The sequence below is a fragment of the Arachis hypogaea genome, chromosome 17 (genome assembly GCF_003086295.3).
Source record: "Arachis hypogaea cultivar Tifrunner chromosome 17, arahy.Tifrunner.gnm2.J5K5, whole genome shotgun sequence".
In the NCBI taxonomy this organism is placed as follows: Eukaryota; Viridiplantae; Streptophyta; class Magnoliopsida; order Fabales; family Fabaceae; genus Arachis; species Arachis hypogaea.
In genome coordinates, this window is record NC_092052.1 from 91,782,729 (window position 1) to 91,799,343 (window position 16,615).

The window sequence follows — 16,615 nt, forward strand, 5'->3', positions numbered from 1 at the left end:
TGGCATCCCTGGAGGGAGAAACTTCACTCAAAGCTTTCGGTTGTGGACTTCTTGCCCTTGAGTGCTGAGTTGAGTCCGCCAAGTCTGATATAACTTTCCACGCTTCTGCAGCGGTCTTGTTTTTGGTCAATGATCCTCCACTCGCGACATCTAGGAGAAGCTTGTCATGGTGGTGCATTCCTTGACAGAAATAGCTGATAAGAACCAACTCATCAATCCGGTGGTGAGGGCAAGGCTCCAGCAACTTCTTGAATCTCTCCCAGTATTCATACAAAGTCTCCCCATCTCATTGCACAATGCAAGAGATCTCTCTTCGCAACTTGTCTATTTTTTTAGGAGGGTAGAACTTTTCCAAAAATTCTTTACACAACAAGTCCCAGTTGGATCTAACTTCACCTGGTTGAGTAAAAAACCACTTCTTTGCTTTTCCCTCCAAAGAGAAAGGGAAAGCGAAGACCAACACTGCAGCTTCATCTACCCCATGTCTTCTCGCAGTTGCACATGCAACTTGGGAATCCTTTAGAAGCATCAAAGGATCTTCCCCAGGTAGTCCATTGTATTTGGGAAGCAAGTTTATCGTGCCAGACTTGAGCTCAAAATTGAGATCTAAAGCCGGATACAAAATTTGAAGCTGTTGCAAGTCAAGATTAGGAGCTCCGGCCTCCTTCAAGGTGGGTCCGCCATGACGGTGTCATCGGAGTCACTCAAAGAGAATTCAGTACTCCCCACAGATGAACATAGAGTCTCCTCCTTGATTGGAGAATGATGGTCACGGATGGTTGGTGATAGTGAATTGAAGTGCTCCTCAAGGGAACCCAATTCACTATTCACAAAAGCTAGCCAACGCCGAGCTTGCCTTATATGAGTTAAAGTTCTTTTAATTTCCAGATCAAAAGTGGCCAAGCTCGAGTCTGGAAGCGACTGTGTCATTCAACTGAGGAGGCAATAAAACCATGCAATTATGAAAGGCAAAATAAATGTAGGTAAGTAAACAAGAACTAACTTAACAATCAACGACTACTAAGACTAACTAAAGAGAAAAGTAGTATCTACAATTAATGCCAAGTAGCAAATCAAAAATTAAGTATTTACACTATTCACATATTTACAACAACCAAAATTGTAGCACTTATTGCACTTAAAGTGAATCCCCCGGTAACAGCGCCAAAATTTGATAGGAAAGCCCCAAATGCACGGGTTAGGAACTTGATTATCCAAAATGGAATTGGTGTTGTAAGTATTCTCCTAATCCAACAAGTTGGCCATCAATCAAATTGGAAACTCACAAGATGTGTCACAATTCAAAACTAATTCAAAACCGAGAGTATTTGACTCCCGAGTCGTCTCCCAAGGAGTACTTTAGAACAATGAGAGTGCAAATCCAGTTGTAGTGATCAAGGGGTTGTCAATGAAGAAATAAACATATGAAGCAATAAACGAACATGCAAAATTGTAATGATTGAACTAATGAAGAAATTAAAGAACCGACTATGTAATATAAACAAGTAAAGTATAAAAGAGATTAACATAGAAGTGTATGAAAGATTGAAAGCATAAAAAGAGTCTTGGCTTGGAGTGAAATAAGGGTCTTTTCCTTGTTGGAACCACAACTATGACAATGATGGATTAGTCTCACTTGATCAACCGTCACATCGAAAAGTAAGTTAAATGAGCATAAGTGTTCTCAACCCACAAATCCTAAATTGCTTGCTAATTGCCTTAGCAACAAATTAGCGTTAGTGGGAACAAGAACAATTAGCAATCCAAGAATTGAAACTAAATGTTGGACATTCCAACTCTAGAAACCCAATTGCTCACTTTACCCAATCCAAGAACTAAAAATTTAGCCTAAAACCATGTTTGACATTTTTTCAAACACTTGGTGGGCAAAAACCTTAAATATGGAGAAAATGAGAAAATGCTTGAAACTAAAAGCAACAATTGATCTCAATCAACAAGAATTACACAAGAAAGCATGAAACAAACAACAAACATCAAATTCATCAACAAGAAATTGAAATTGCAAGAGTGAAGCAAAATTGAACTATAACTTGAATTAGAAGAAAGAATAATGACAATGTAACTATAAAGAGTAATAAGACAAGAATACTTACAGTAAAAGCTAGCAAAATCCAATATCAAAAATAGAAATGTCACTTGAATGTAAAACCCTAATATAAACCCTAATAGAGATAATGAAAAACTTAGAGAAAAACCAAACTAAAAACTTCCTACCACTTCCTAAACTATACTAATGATATGCTATGTTATGTCCCTCATTTCCCCTCCAATATGAGCTAGAAAACTTCATAAATGGGCCTCCAAAGCCCCCAAATCGCGAATCACGTGCTCTTTTAATGAAGTCATGTGCGGACACATGTGCAAACGTACAGATGCGTGTGTCCGCACACCTTGCGAAAAATCCCGTCCTGTGCCTACGCACAAGTAGCCATGCGCACGCACACTAGGCGATGCTTGAATGGACGCGCGACGCGCTTGAAGCAATCCACGTGCTCTGATTAGGCAGCTGTGCGTACGCACAAGCAGCCGTGCGCATGCACTCGTCTCTGAACTCATCTCCTTTGATTCTTCATGTTTCCTCCACTTTGCATGCGCTTCTTCCATTTTCTCCAACCCATTTTTACCTTATACACCTGAAATCACTCGAAAACAACATCAAGGCATCGAATGGAAGGCAAATGGAATAAAATAGATTAAATTAGGCACAAAAGAGCATATTTTCATAATCAAGCGTAATTTAGGAGGGAAGTTCAAAAGCATGCTATTCAAGGGAATAAGTGCAAGTTTATATGATGAAAATCCATTCAACTCTAACAAAAAATCATCATCAAATATGGATTCATCAATGTTCTCTGACAGGTTGCTTGGTTAAAAGATGGAATTCCTCGCCGAAGTCTGGTCCTAAAGAAATATTGTTTTCAACGGTTTTGATAATGTAATATGATTTTCTTTTGTTGTCATTGGGGGCATATAACTCATCTTGAGGGATTTTGGGTATTTCCCAGTTGTCTATGGCTTGACTGATATCTTCGAAGAAAACTTCTTCTTCGAAGATATTATGTTTGGGAGAAAGTTCCTCAGGTCGACTTACTTTCTCAGTAAGATGATTGGAAGAAGAATGGGGTAAGGAAGTGGAGGAAGAAGACGGAGAAGATCCCTGATGAGCGGATAATTTATACGCTTTTTGGCATTATTTTTACATAGTTTTTAGTATGATTTAGTTAGTTTTTAGTATATTTTTAATAGTTTTTAAACAAAATTCACATGTCTGGACTTTAATATGAGTTTGTGTGTTTTTCTGTGATTTCAGGTATTTTCTGGCTGAAATTGAGGGACTTGAGCAAAAATCAGATTCAGAGGTTGAAGAAGGACTGCAGATGCTGTTGGATTCTGACCTCCCTGCACTCAAAGTGGATTTTCTGGAGCTACAGAAGTCCAACTGGCGCATTCTCAAATGCGTTGGAAAGTAGACATCCAGGGCTTTCCAGAAATATATAATAGTCCATACTTTGCATGAGTTTAGACGACGCAAACTGGAGTTCAACTCCAGCTCTCTGCCCTATTCTAGAGTTAAACGCCAGAAACAGGTTGCTAAGCAGAGTTAAACGCCAGAAACAGGTTATAAACTGGCGTTTGTAACAACCCTGATTTTCGAGTATGCGAGATCTTTTCCGAAGGCATGGAATCCTCCGGAAGATCAGTAAGGGGAGAACCTCTTCTATATCATCAAGAAATTCAATCCTCATTGTCACTATGTCATCTTTAAGGTAGAACCCTTTTTGAGGCAAGCTCAATAACGCAGTCACGTAGAACCTAGTTTTTGAACCGTATCGGTTGGCAGTTTTGATTCTGATTTTCGTAAATAGTCTCTGTTTGACGAACCAGACTCGATTCATGAGAGGAGAGAGATAATAGTATAATATTATCATTACATTAGTATTAGAAAATGCTTGAATGATATTATAAGGTTACCTGGTCTGTTTTAGTTAAAAACAGGAAAATCGGTTTAACCGGGTTTACGGTTTACTGGTGTAGCTTAGCACCAGCACTCTCTGATGAATTTAGCAATGCTAAGGCCTCATCATACATGTTTTATTCTCATAATAAATATGTTACTAGTGTCATTTATGCTAGTAGCTCAGAAAATAATTTTTAGAGATGTTTTTACAAGTGTTCCAATACATCTAGTTTTAGTAGTTATACACCTGAGATATTTTAATATTATTTTAACCCACCTCCAAGCCAACCAATCACAACTCACCCTACACCCCCAAGACACTCCAAGGCTGTCTCATTTCTTCATTTTGGCCGAAAATAACAAGAGAGAAAAGAGAGAAACTTTCATGAACACTTAATCTTCAAAGCTTGATTTCTTCTGAACTAAAACTCAAATCAAAACTCTAAACACCAAAATGATCCTCTCTTCTTCTTCTACATAACCATGTGACTTATCAAAGCTGGAAATAAGGTTAGATGGCTGTCTCCCTCCCTCTTCAATTCGGTTTTCAAGGAAAACCATGCAAAACATGTGTTTTCTTGATGTTCTTCCTTAGGAATCATGCTTAACTTGACTTGAGGGCCAAGAAACGTTAATTTCCAGCAAGTCTAAGGTGAGATATCTCTTCCTAACGTGCTGAGGGAGATTTGGTCAGTTGAGAGTTTGTGGATTTAAAGTTGTTCTTGATGTGTTTTAGGAGGAAAAATTGCTTTAAGAACACTTCAAAGAGTAACCGGATTTGGAGCAGCAAATCATGGTAGGAATTGATGAATTTAATCCTGATTGATTGTGTTTGAGTTGTGTGATTATGATATGGTTTGGCTGTGCTTGAAATTGATTGTTTGTATGAGTAATTCTTGTTGAAATTTTGGTGAAAATTTGATGAAATTTGATGAAATTCAAGCTATGAATGTGTGTTCTTGTGGCTGCTGGAAAATGAAACCCTAGAGCTTAAATTGAGGTTTAATTTGTGTTAAAATCATGTAGAAAAGATGGGGTTTTAGTGGCTGGAAATTTATTTTGAATTTTGGTAAAAATCGGTTGCTGAAAAGACTGAAAAACGGGTAAAAACCGAGAAAGAATCTGAAGAATATACGAAGAACACGAAGAACACTTTGAGTGTGGTAAAGAACATTGAAGAACACCTTTTAGATCTTAGAAAGGGCAAGGAAGTAAAATTTTTGGTGTTTAAGGGGTTATATGGTAATTTCTGAAAGTTAGGGTGGTAAAAGTAGAAATATTAAAAGTTATGGGTGGTAAAAAGTGAATTTTAAAGGTTAAAGGTAAAGTTAAGGTAATTTTCGAAAATATATTAATAAAATAATAAATAATAATAAAATATTAAATAATAATATTTAATTAAAAAAAATATTTTAATAAAAATAATAAAATAATGCGGAAAAGGCAGTTTTCTGTAAAAGCTTTAGAAAGACAACTTTAAGCGCAGAATCTCATAATTACCTTCATAAAACACTTAGGGAGTGGTAAGAACATATTAGTGTGGCAAAGATAAAAGAAAGATAAAAAGTTGAAGAAAAGATAAAAACTAAAGAAAAGTCTGTAATGTTTTAATAACAGAAAAATAGACAGAGACTAGTGAACGAACTAGGGCAACTTAGTTAGTACTTGAGTTGGGACTAGGGTTAGGTGTTATATGAAAAGTTAAACTGTTTCAGTATAGACTTAATGAACCTATACCTGAGACAGGCTAACTATTCATACTGAAATTTACATAAGCTTTAAATACACATGTTAAACAGAGAAATCAGAGCAGAATAAAGTACCACAGAGCACAGAATAACCAGAGTAAAGTAAAGAGATACAAAGAGAAAAGAATAATATGATAAAGAGAAATGGCTTGAGCCAGGATATTGTAAAAGTGAAAGATGTAAAGTTTGTATAGTATGATTGAACAGAGAATGAAAGAGGTACTGCATAAGAATGTGAAAGTGATGATGAATAATGAGAATGATATTGAATGATGATAATAAGAAAAGAGTAATATAACAAAGAGAATAGAGGAGAAGAGTATAAAAATAAAGAGTTAAGCCTTGTGGTATGATATTCTATTATATGTTCATCTGATGCTTTTCGATTGGCCCTAGAGGTCCTGTAGGCCCAAGTTCACCTATAGTAAGTTGTTATTCCTGTAGGCCGAAGTTCACCTGCAGTGAATATCAATTATGTATCTCAGGGTGTTGCTCCTGTAGGCCGAAGTTCACCTACAGAGAGTTGTGATACCTGTAAGCCGAAGTTCACTTACTGGGGCGCTATTTCTGTAAGCCAAAGTTCACTTACAGAGGTGCTATTTCTGTTGGCCGAAGTTCACCTACAGAAAGTTGTTGTGATTAAACCATTTTTGTAAGCCGAAGTTCACTTACAGAGGTTTTATTTCTGTAGGCCGAAGTTCACCTACAGAAAGTTGTTGTGTTGTGTTTAGACTATTCGTGTAAGCCGAAGTTCACTTACGGGAGTGCTACTTCTGTAGGCCGAAGTTCACCTACAGAAAATAAGCCATATCTAGGACTAGTTCCTAGGTAATGTGGGGCTGCAGGGTGTAAACCGACACGTGAGCTCATGGCCTACATAGGACAGACATGCATCATACTTGGTTGTGCATTTCCTCTGTTATGATTGTTGAATGAATGTATGCTTTCTTTGTTTGTGTTCTATTCACTGTGTCTGTGTTTTATTTTCTTTTATTCTTTTGGTTGTGTTTTGCTTTCTATTTTCTCTATTTATTTGTTTCTTCTATCTACTGCTTCTCGGTGTTTTGCTATTTATCTACTAAATAACACAGAATTAATGAACTTAACTAATAACCCCGGCCCTACTAAGAACTCCCCGGTTCTTACCCCTTCTCTCTCCCTTCTCCCTTCAGATGGAAGCATGAGTACCCTTCCGTAGTTTGCTGATGACTGTTATGCAAAGAGGATTCCTCTCTAGGTAGTCTTCTGAGTCTAGGGTGAATATTGTTCTTTATTTATATGTATATACTGTGAGACCAGCCAATGTCTACACCCCGTTTGTTCTTGAACTTCAACTTAAATCCTGTGTACGAGACTCCTGTTGTGTGGCTACTTCATGATATACCAGAGAGACGTCCTGTGGAAAAGTCTGATCGTGCAGAGGAGTAGCAGATGATATTCTATCTTTTGATGATGTTCCACCTGACTTGAGTTGTGAAGACTTAGAACGTACTTTCCCTCAGTTTAGTAGTTTAGAGGGACTAGGTGAGTATAGAGTCTAGGCTAGCCTAGGTGCCAGCTTAGGGACCTCTTGAACAGGTCAAGACCTGGGATGTTATATGTATATACATGTATATAGATATTATTTAGCTATATCTAGGGGTGTTCTAACTAACAGTCTATATTCTAATAAAGGCTGAATCACCGAATGTTATCAACTACTTGTGATGTATTTATGTGTGGTTGTTTATAATTGTTTTATCTGTTATTATTTGTGAATTGATTATAAATGATTCTGTTAATTAATTCAAACGTTTTCAAAAAAAAAAAAGTACCTCGCTAACTAACTATCCTTTTAACAACGAATCAGGCTCATATAATAAATAATAGATAATAATTAGGATGACAAATTGGTAGCACTCAGTTTCTAGTATGTCCTAGGCGTACTGAAAATTGGGTCGTTACAGCGTTTAACTCCAAGGAAGACCTCTACACGTGAAAGCTTCAATGCTCAGCCCAATCACACACCAAGTGGGCCCCGGAAGTAGATTTCTGCATCATTTACTCATTTTGTAAACCCTAGTAACTAGTTTAGTATAAATAGGACTTTTTACTATCTTTTGTTCATCTTTTATCTTGGGATCATTTTGGGATCTCTAGACCTCCATGGGAGGCTGGCCACTCGGCCATGTCTACCCTCTTTTCACTTATGTATTTTCAACGGTAGAGTTTCTACACACCATAGATTAAGGTGTGGAGCTCTGCTATTCCTCATGAATTAATGCAAAGTACTATTGTTTTTCTATTCAATTCAAGCCTATTTCTTCTCTAAGATATTCATTCGCACACAAGAACATGATGAATGTGATGATTATGTGACGCTCATCATCATTCTCAATTATCAACACGTGCTTGACAAACACTTCCGTTCTACATGCAAACAAGCTTGAATGTGTATCTCTTAGCCTTCTGATTCATGATCAGAGTCTTCGTGGTATAGGCTAGAATTATTGGCGGCCATTATTGAGATCCGGAAAGTCTAAACCTTGTCTGTGGTATTCCGAGTAGGATTTGGGAAGGGATGGCTGTGACGAGCTTCAAACTCGCGAGTGCTGGGCGTAGTGACAGACGCAAAAGGATTACTGAATCCTATTCCATTATGATCGAGAACCGACATATAATTAGCCATGCGGTGAGAGCGTATTTTGGACCATTTTCACTGAGAGGACGGGAAGTAGCCATTGACAACGGTGATGCCCTGCATAAAGCTTGCCATGGAAAGGAGTAGGAAGGATTGGATGAAAGCAGTAGGAAAGCGGAGATTCAGAAGGAACAAAGCAACTCCATACGCTTATCTGAAATTCTCACCAATGAATTACATAAGTATCTCTATCTTTATTTTATATTTTATTTATATTTTGCTTCAAGCCGACAATCTCCGTGGGATCGACCTTTACTCACGTAAGGTTTATTACTTGGATGACCCAGTGCACTTGCTGGTTAGTTGTGCGAAGTTGTGACAAAGAATTGAGATTACGATTGTGCGTACCAAGTTGTTGGCGCCATTGAGATCACAATTTCGTGCACCATGTTTTTGGCGCCGTTGCCGGGGATTGTTCGAGTTTGGACAACTGATGGTTCATCTTGTTGCTCAGATTAGGTAATTTTATTTTAATTTTAATCTTTTTGTTTTTATTATTCTTATTTTCGAAAAAAAAAAATTTTAAATAAATTATTCTATGGCTTCAGAATTTTTAAGGATGAATTTTAGAGTTTCTTCATGAACTGTTGAAGCCTGGCTGGCTGTCAAGCCATGTCTAAAATTTTGGACTGAGGCTTCCACTTATCATGGCAAGAGTCCTTGGCTGGCCATTGGCCATGTCTAGTGTTTTGGACCGGAGCTTTCACTGAAAGCTTGGTTGGCTAGTGAGCCATGTCTAATTCCTGGACCGAAGCTTTAGACTAACATTGCATGATTCCTGGAATTCTCATTAAAAATTTTGAAATCCTTATTTTTCTTTTTTCCAAATAATTTTCGAAAAAAAAAATATTTAATAAAATCATAAAACCAAAAATAATTTTGATGTTTCTTGTTTGAGTCTTGTGTCAATTCTTAAGTTTGGTGTCAATTGCATCTTTTTAAATTTTCTTACAATTTTTGAAACTCATGCATGGTGTTCTTCATAATCTTCAAGTTGTTCTTGATGAACCTCCTTGTTTGATCTTCATATTTTCTTGTTTTGTGTCTTTTCTTGTTTTTCATATGCATTTTCAATTTGTTAGTGTCTATACATGAAATATTTTTAAGTTTGGTGTCTTGCATGTTTTTCTTTGCTTAAAAATTTTCAAAAATAAGTTTTTGGTGTTCATCTTGACATTCAAAGTGTTCTTGGTGTTCATCTTGACATTCATAGTGTTCTTGCATGCATCATTTATTTTGATCCAAAATTTTCATGCATTGAGTCTTTTTGATGTTTTTCTCTTTCATCATTAAAAATTCAAAAATAAAAAAATATCTTTCCCTTATTCTCTCAAAAATTTTTGAAAATTTGATTTGATTTAGTCAAAAAGTTTTAAAATTTAGTTATTTCTTATGAGTCAAGTCAAATTTTCAATTTAAAAATTCTATCTTTTTCAAATCATTTTCAAAAAAATCAAATCTTTTTCATTTTTTTTTCTTTCTTTCTTTCATATTTTCAAAAATTTTAATTTTGATTTTCAAAATATTTTTCTTATTTCCATTTCATATTTTCGAAATTAATGCTAACAATTAATGTGATTGATTCAAAAATTTTTATGTTTGTTACTTGCTTTTTAAGAAATGTTCAATCTTTAAATTTTAAAATCATATCTTTCTGTTTCTTGTTAGTCAAGTAATTAACTTTAATTTTCAAAATCAAATCTTTTTAAATTTCTTTTTCAAATCTTTTTCAAAATAAGTTTCAATCACATCCTTTTCAAAATCAATTTCAAAATCTTTTCTAACTTCTTTTCGAACTTCTTAACTTTTCAAAAATTGATTTTCAAATCTTTTTCAATTAACTACTTGACTTTTTGTTTGATTTTAAAAGTTTACTATTTCAATCATATCTTTTTCAAAACTACCTAACTAATTCTCTCTCCAATTTTCGAAAATTACCTTCCTCTTTTTCAAAATTCCTTTTTAATTAACTAATTATTTTAACTTTTAATTTAATTTAATTTTTCTTTTTTTTAAATTTTTGAATTTTAATTTTAATTTTAAATTTAAAAACAAAAATATTTCTATTTTATTTTATTTAATTTTCGAAAATTCTACTCTCTCACCTCCTTCTAATTATTTATTTATCTACTAACACTTCTCTTCTTCTTAAAAATTCGAACCCTCTCCTTCCTTCTGTGTTTGAATTCTTTTCCTTCTCTTCTACTCACATAAAGGAACCTCTCTACTGTGGCAAAGAGGATCCCTATTATTTTCTGTTCTCTTCTTTTTCATATGAGTAGGAACAAGGATAAGAACATTCTTGTTGAAGCTGATCCTAAACCTGAAAGGACTCTGAAGAGGAAGCTAAGGGAAGCTAAAGCACAACTCTCTGGAGAAAATCTGACAGAAATTTTCGAAAAAGAAGGAGACATGGCCGAAAATAATAACAATGCAAGGAAGATGCTTGGTGACTTTACTGCACCCAATTCCAATTTACATGGAAGAAGCATCTCAATCCCTGCCATTGGAGCAAACAATTTTGAGCTAAAGCCTCAATTAGTTTCTCTGATGCAACAGAACTGTAAGTTCCATGGACTTCTATCAGAAGATCCTTTTTAGTTCTTAACTGAATTTTTGTAGATCTGTGATACTGTTAAGACCAATGGGGTTGACTCTGAGGTCTACAGGCTTATGCTTTTCCCATTTGCTGTAAGAGACAGAGCTAGAATATGGTTGGACTCTCAACCTAAAGATAGCCTGAACTCTTGGGATAAGCTGGTCATGACTTTCTTAGCCAAGTTCTTTCCTCCTCAAAAGCTTAGCAAGCTTAGAGTGGATATTCAAACCTTCAAACAGAAAGAAGGTGAATCCCTCTATGAAGCTTGGGAGAGATATAAGCAACTGACTAAAAAGTGTCATTCTGACATGCTTTCAGAATGGACCATCCTGGATATATTCTATGATGGTCTGTCTGAATTATCTAAGATGTTATTGGACCATTCTGCAGGTGGATCCATTCACCTAAAGAAAACGCCTGCAGAAGCTCAAGAACTCATTGACATGGTTGCAAATAACCAGTTCATGTACACTTCTAAAAGGAATCCTGTGAGTAATGGGACGCCTCAGAGGAAGGGAGTTCTTGAAATTTTACTCTGAATACCATATTGGCTCAGAATAAAATATTGACTCAGCAAGTCAATATGATTTCTCAGAGTCTGAATGGATTGCAAGCTGCTTCCAACAGTACACAAGAGGCATCTTCTGAAGAAGAAGCTTATGATCCTGAGAACCCTGCAATAGCAGAGGTGAATTACATGGGGGAACCCTATGGAAATACCTATAATCCCTCATGGAGAAATCATCTAAATTTATCATGGAAGGATCAATAAAAGCCTCAACAAGGCTTTAATAATGGTGGAAGAAACAGGTTTAGCAATAGCAAGCCTTTTCCATCATCCACTCAGCAACAGACAGAGAATTCTGAGCAAAATCCATCTAGCTTAGCGAATACAGTCTCTGATCTATCTAAAGCCACTCTAAGTTTCATGAATGAAACAAGGTCCTCCATTAGAAATCTGGAGGCACAAGTGGTCCAGCTGAGTAAAAGGGTCACTGAAACGCCTCCCAGTACTCTCCTAAGCAATACAGAAGAGAATTCCAAGGGAGAGTGCAAGGCCATAACCTTACTTGGTGTGGCCGAACCCAGAGAGGAGGAGGAAGACGTGAATCCTAGTGAGGAAAACCTCTTGGGACGTTCAGTGACCAATAAGGAGTTTCCCTTTGAGGAACCAAAGGAATCTAAGGCTCATTTAGAGACCATAGAGATTCCATTGAACCTTCTTTTACCATTCATGAGCTTTGATGACTATTCATCTTCTGAAGAAGATGAAGACATTGCTGAAGAGCAAGTTGCTCAATATTTAGGAACAATCATGAAGTTGAATGCCAAATTGGTGTTTAACTCCAAGGAAGACCTCTACATGTGAAACCTTCAATGCTCAGCCCAAGCACACACCAAGTGGGCCCCGGAAGTAGATTTCTGCATCATTTACTCATTTTTGTAAACCCTAGTAACTAGTTTAGTATAAATAGGACTTTTTACTATCTTTTGTTCATATTTTATCTTGGAATCATTTTGAGATCTCTAGACTTCCATGGGAGGCTGGCCACTCGGCCATGTCTACCCTCTTTTCACTTATATATTTTCAACGGTAGAGTTTTTACACACCATAGATTAAGGTGTGGAGCTCTGCTGTTCCTCATGAATTAATGCAAAGTACTATTATTTTTCTATTCAATTCAAGCCTATTTCTTCTCTAAGATATTCATTCGCACACAAGAACATGATGAATGTGATGATTATGTGACGCTCATCATCATTCTCAATTATCAACACGTGCTTGACAAACACTTCCGTTCTACATGCAAACAAGCTTGAATGTGTATCTCTTAGCCTTCTGATTCATGATCAGAATCTTCGTGGTATAGGCTAGAATTATTGGCAGCCATTCTTGAGATTCGGAAAGTCTAAACCTTGTCTGTTGTATTCCGAGTAGGATCCGGGAAGAGATGGCTGTGACGAGCTTCAAACTCGCGAGTGCTGGGCGTAGTGACAGACGTAAAAGGATTACTGAATCCTATTCCAGTATGATCGAGAACTGACAGATGATTAGCCGTGCGGTGACAGTGCATTTTGGACCATTTTCACTAAGAGGACGGGAAGTAGCCATTAACAACGGTGATGCCCTGCATAAAGCTTGCCATGGAAAGGAGTAGGAAGGATTGGATGAAAGCAGTAGGAAAGCGGAGATTCAGAAGGAACAAAGCAACTCCATACGCTTATCTGAAATTCTCACCAATGAATTACATAAGTATCTCTATCTTTATTTTATATTTTATTTATCTTTTAATTATCAAAACTCTATAACCATTTAATTCTGCCAAACTGAGATTTACAAGGTGACCATAGCTTACTTCAAGCCGACAATCTCCTGGGATCGACCCTTACTCACGTAAGGTTTATTACTTGGACGACCCAGTGCACTTGCTGGTTAGTTGTGTGAAGTTGTGACAAAGGATTGAGATTAAGATTGGGCGTACCAAGTTGTTGGCGCCATTTAGATCACAATTTCGTGCACCAATCCCCTAATGGAGAGAGTCTAGAGAGTGAACAGAAGAGGTTAGACATATTAAAAAAGAATCTGAGATCATTGCCCTCCTTTGGTTCAGACAGAACATTTATATCATCACTAAACTATCACTCAAATTTTTGAATCTGAAAATTATAACTCTTTTTTTAATATCTTTAAATCCATAGGCACCAGGAAAGCTTACGTTAAGATCTTATCACCTTCAAAAACATCGTCAAATTAGCCTTACTGCCCTACAACCAGGGTCTTACTGCTACAGTCCCTTTAATTGATAAGATTAAATAGCCCGTACTTCCAGACTTAAAGAATAGTTTTGTTAGATATGTACAGAGATTAGGAACATGAACAGTAAACTTAAACATGAACATTATACATAATTTCCAGATCCATGAACCTCAGAGATAGTTTAATGATAATAATAGCATTTCTACTTCCCCATCAGTCTCTGATACCAGATGACCCGAAGTGGATCAAGGAGTGGAAAGGGAAGAAGGCATAGCAAAAATAGAAAATGTAGTTATGTATGTAAGAAGCAGAAAGTAAAAATGCAGAAAATAAATAATTAGTAAGGCGGTATGATAATGTAAGCATAAAGAATGCAATTGATGGGATTATTACAATAAGTTAGTAGATAATATATATATAGCATGGATAATAAGTTAGTAAAGGAACAACCCTAGATGCGTTACTAACTATTAACCTAGTTTTTCCTTTCTCTGTTGCAAAGTCATAGTTTTTTTCCTTCTCCCAGTTTAACCAAACCAAGCTTCCATTAACTAAACCAAAGCCCAAGGGAACTATGATTAAACTCATTCCCTTTTCCTCTCTCACAACCGAGAGGTACTACAGGGGGAAACATGGTCACCTTTTCATGCAATGAATTCTGTGATATGGTATTGCAAGCGGAGGAAGCCACGAAGTCTTGCTACACTAGCTCACCATTTTCCACCTCCTATGGATATATACATGGATAAGCTCTACCCTTCAATTCCTCCAGAAACCACATGAAGAGGACAAAGGAAGTAAAAGTAGCGATTGATCAAGGAAGAGAAGCAGGAAACGTCAACAGGATCATCATCATTTGCGTACATCATCATCAAGAAGGAAGAAGAAGACCATCAAAGGAGCTGCTACCTGAAGCCAAAGAAGAAACCCAACCCTTTTTCTTTCTGATTCCCTTGGTATTTTTTTGTTAGGTAAGAATCGGTAACACTGTGCTCTGTTGTTCTTCCTAATTCAAAGGTTCTACCCTTGTTAAGCTTCAATTTCTTTAAATGATGACCTACCCAATCAAATTCATCCCATCACAAGAGTAAAAATCCTTTTCCTTAATCTATAGGAAGTTCTGCCAATTGGCCCTGTGAACTGACAAAATTCTTTAATTACGTTTGTTAGAGTTTTCTAATATAAGGTAGCAAAGGACAGACCTTGGTTTGTGAATTCTTGAAGGAAGGTAAGGGATAGGATAGACAGAATATTATATTTGATGTTGTATGTGCTTGCAATGAATGATAGTTCATAGACAGGATATTTAGTTTGTTGCTGTATGTGTTTGAAAGATGATGATTGATGATTTGTTATGTGTATGATTGATGATGAGCGCCTATAGAAGAAAATTTTGTTTATGATAGTGAAGAAAAATACATGTTCAATTTAGTATATGTACACTTGTGAAAAGGGTGAATTGATAGATTGAACTCCTGGGACTGTGCTAATCTCTTTGGCAACTTAGATTAGTCAAAAGAAAGTTAGAATTATGGTTTTAATGGAATTTTAGGCTTGAATATAAAATTTGGTATGAAGGGTTGTTAAATTACTTAATGCAGAATTTTCTACATATTTGGCAGCAACTTAAAATTAAAAACTGGGAGCAATCTAGACTTTATTTTCGATCCAAATTATTTTTCTATCAAACTTCAAGAAGTCAAGATTCCTCCATAAAAATTTCAGATAATTTGGCTAAGTAGTTTGGAAGATATGAATTTTTGAAATTTAGTGGTTGTTGCAGAATTTTTTGGTTTTTCTGGTTCTGCAGTATCAACTTCCAGCCACTAGAACTTTTGATATATTTGGAATTTTTGGTTTCTTCAAATAGGATTTTAAAGATCTGTAAGTCTATTTTAAGTGAGTACAAATTCATGTCTATAACTATTTTGTAGAGTTAATTATGTCTCTTGGAAGCTGGGCTATTTGCAGGAATTTCAGAACCAATTTATAGAAACAGGGCAGCACTTCCAATTGCCATTTATTTAACCAAAGAAAGTGCTATTAATCTGAAACTTATTTATTCTAAAACTTAGGTGTGTTGATTGTATCCTCACCAAAATCTAGAAATAACGGATTAGAATTAAATTTATTATAGATTTTTCAAAAACAGGGCTGCCTGCTGTAATCTTTTTGAATTCTCTTGAGTGCAGCAGTACATTTTACTAAGTTGGCTATCAAATTCAATTCTAATCCACACATGGTAAAACCTTGATTTAGATTCAATGGGTATGTGCAAATTTGACAGCATGTGTGAACTTAGTTAAACAAAGGTATGAAAGTTGTCTCTAAGAAGAATTTAAAGTTAAGCGGTGATGCGGAGGTACGCCTAGTATTATGGTGATGCGGAGGTACGTTTAGCTACTTGGTGATGCAGAGGTATGCTTAGCTATAAGGTGATGCAGATGTATAAAAGAAAGAAAAGAAAATGAGAAATAATGCATGAAACAGAAAGTTGAGAATTGCTAATACGAAAGTGCCCGCTTAACTGATAGCCTAAGGTTGCTAATGCGAGAATGTTCGCCTAACTGATAGCCTGTTTCTTGCTGTGATGCCATGATATCCTAACTGACATGGGTTCACCCATGATAATTATGTCTGACTAACATGGTAAGGAAACCAAATTCGGGGTTCGCCCTGAATAACGTCGGGTTGCGGTAAAACAACCGACGCACGAGCTCATGGCCTGCGCTAGGAATAGGCATGCATCATCTTGTTTGCGCATATGTACTTCCTTTGAATTATTTATTGCCATTTCTGAATGGTTTATTCTATTTACTTGTTGCATATATTTGTGTCTCGTGTTTCTGTG

The 16,615-nt window shown here is 36.2% G+C and overlaps 2 non-coding genes across 2 annotated transcripts; one reads left to right on the plus strand and one right to left on the minus strand.

The window, feature by feature from the left end:
• The first annotated feature begins 215 nt into the window (after positions 1-215).
• On the plus strand, positions 216-322 carry LOC112768885 (small nucleolar RNA R71). Its single transcript, XR_003186264.1, has one exon. It is a non-coding gene; the product is annotated as a small nucleolar RNA R71 (small nucleolar RNA).
• Positions 323-11,212: 10,890 nt separating this feature from the next.
• LOC112767532 (small nucleolar RNA R71) lies at positions 11,213-11,316 on the minus strand. Its single transcript, XR_003184974.1, has one exon. It is a non-coding gene; the product is annotated as a small nucleolar RNA R71 (small nucleolar RNA).
• Positions 11,317-16,615: the final 5,299 nt, after the last annotated feature.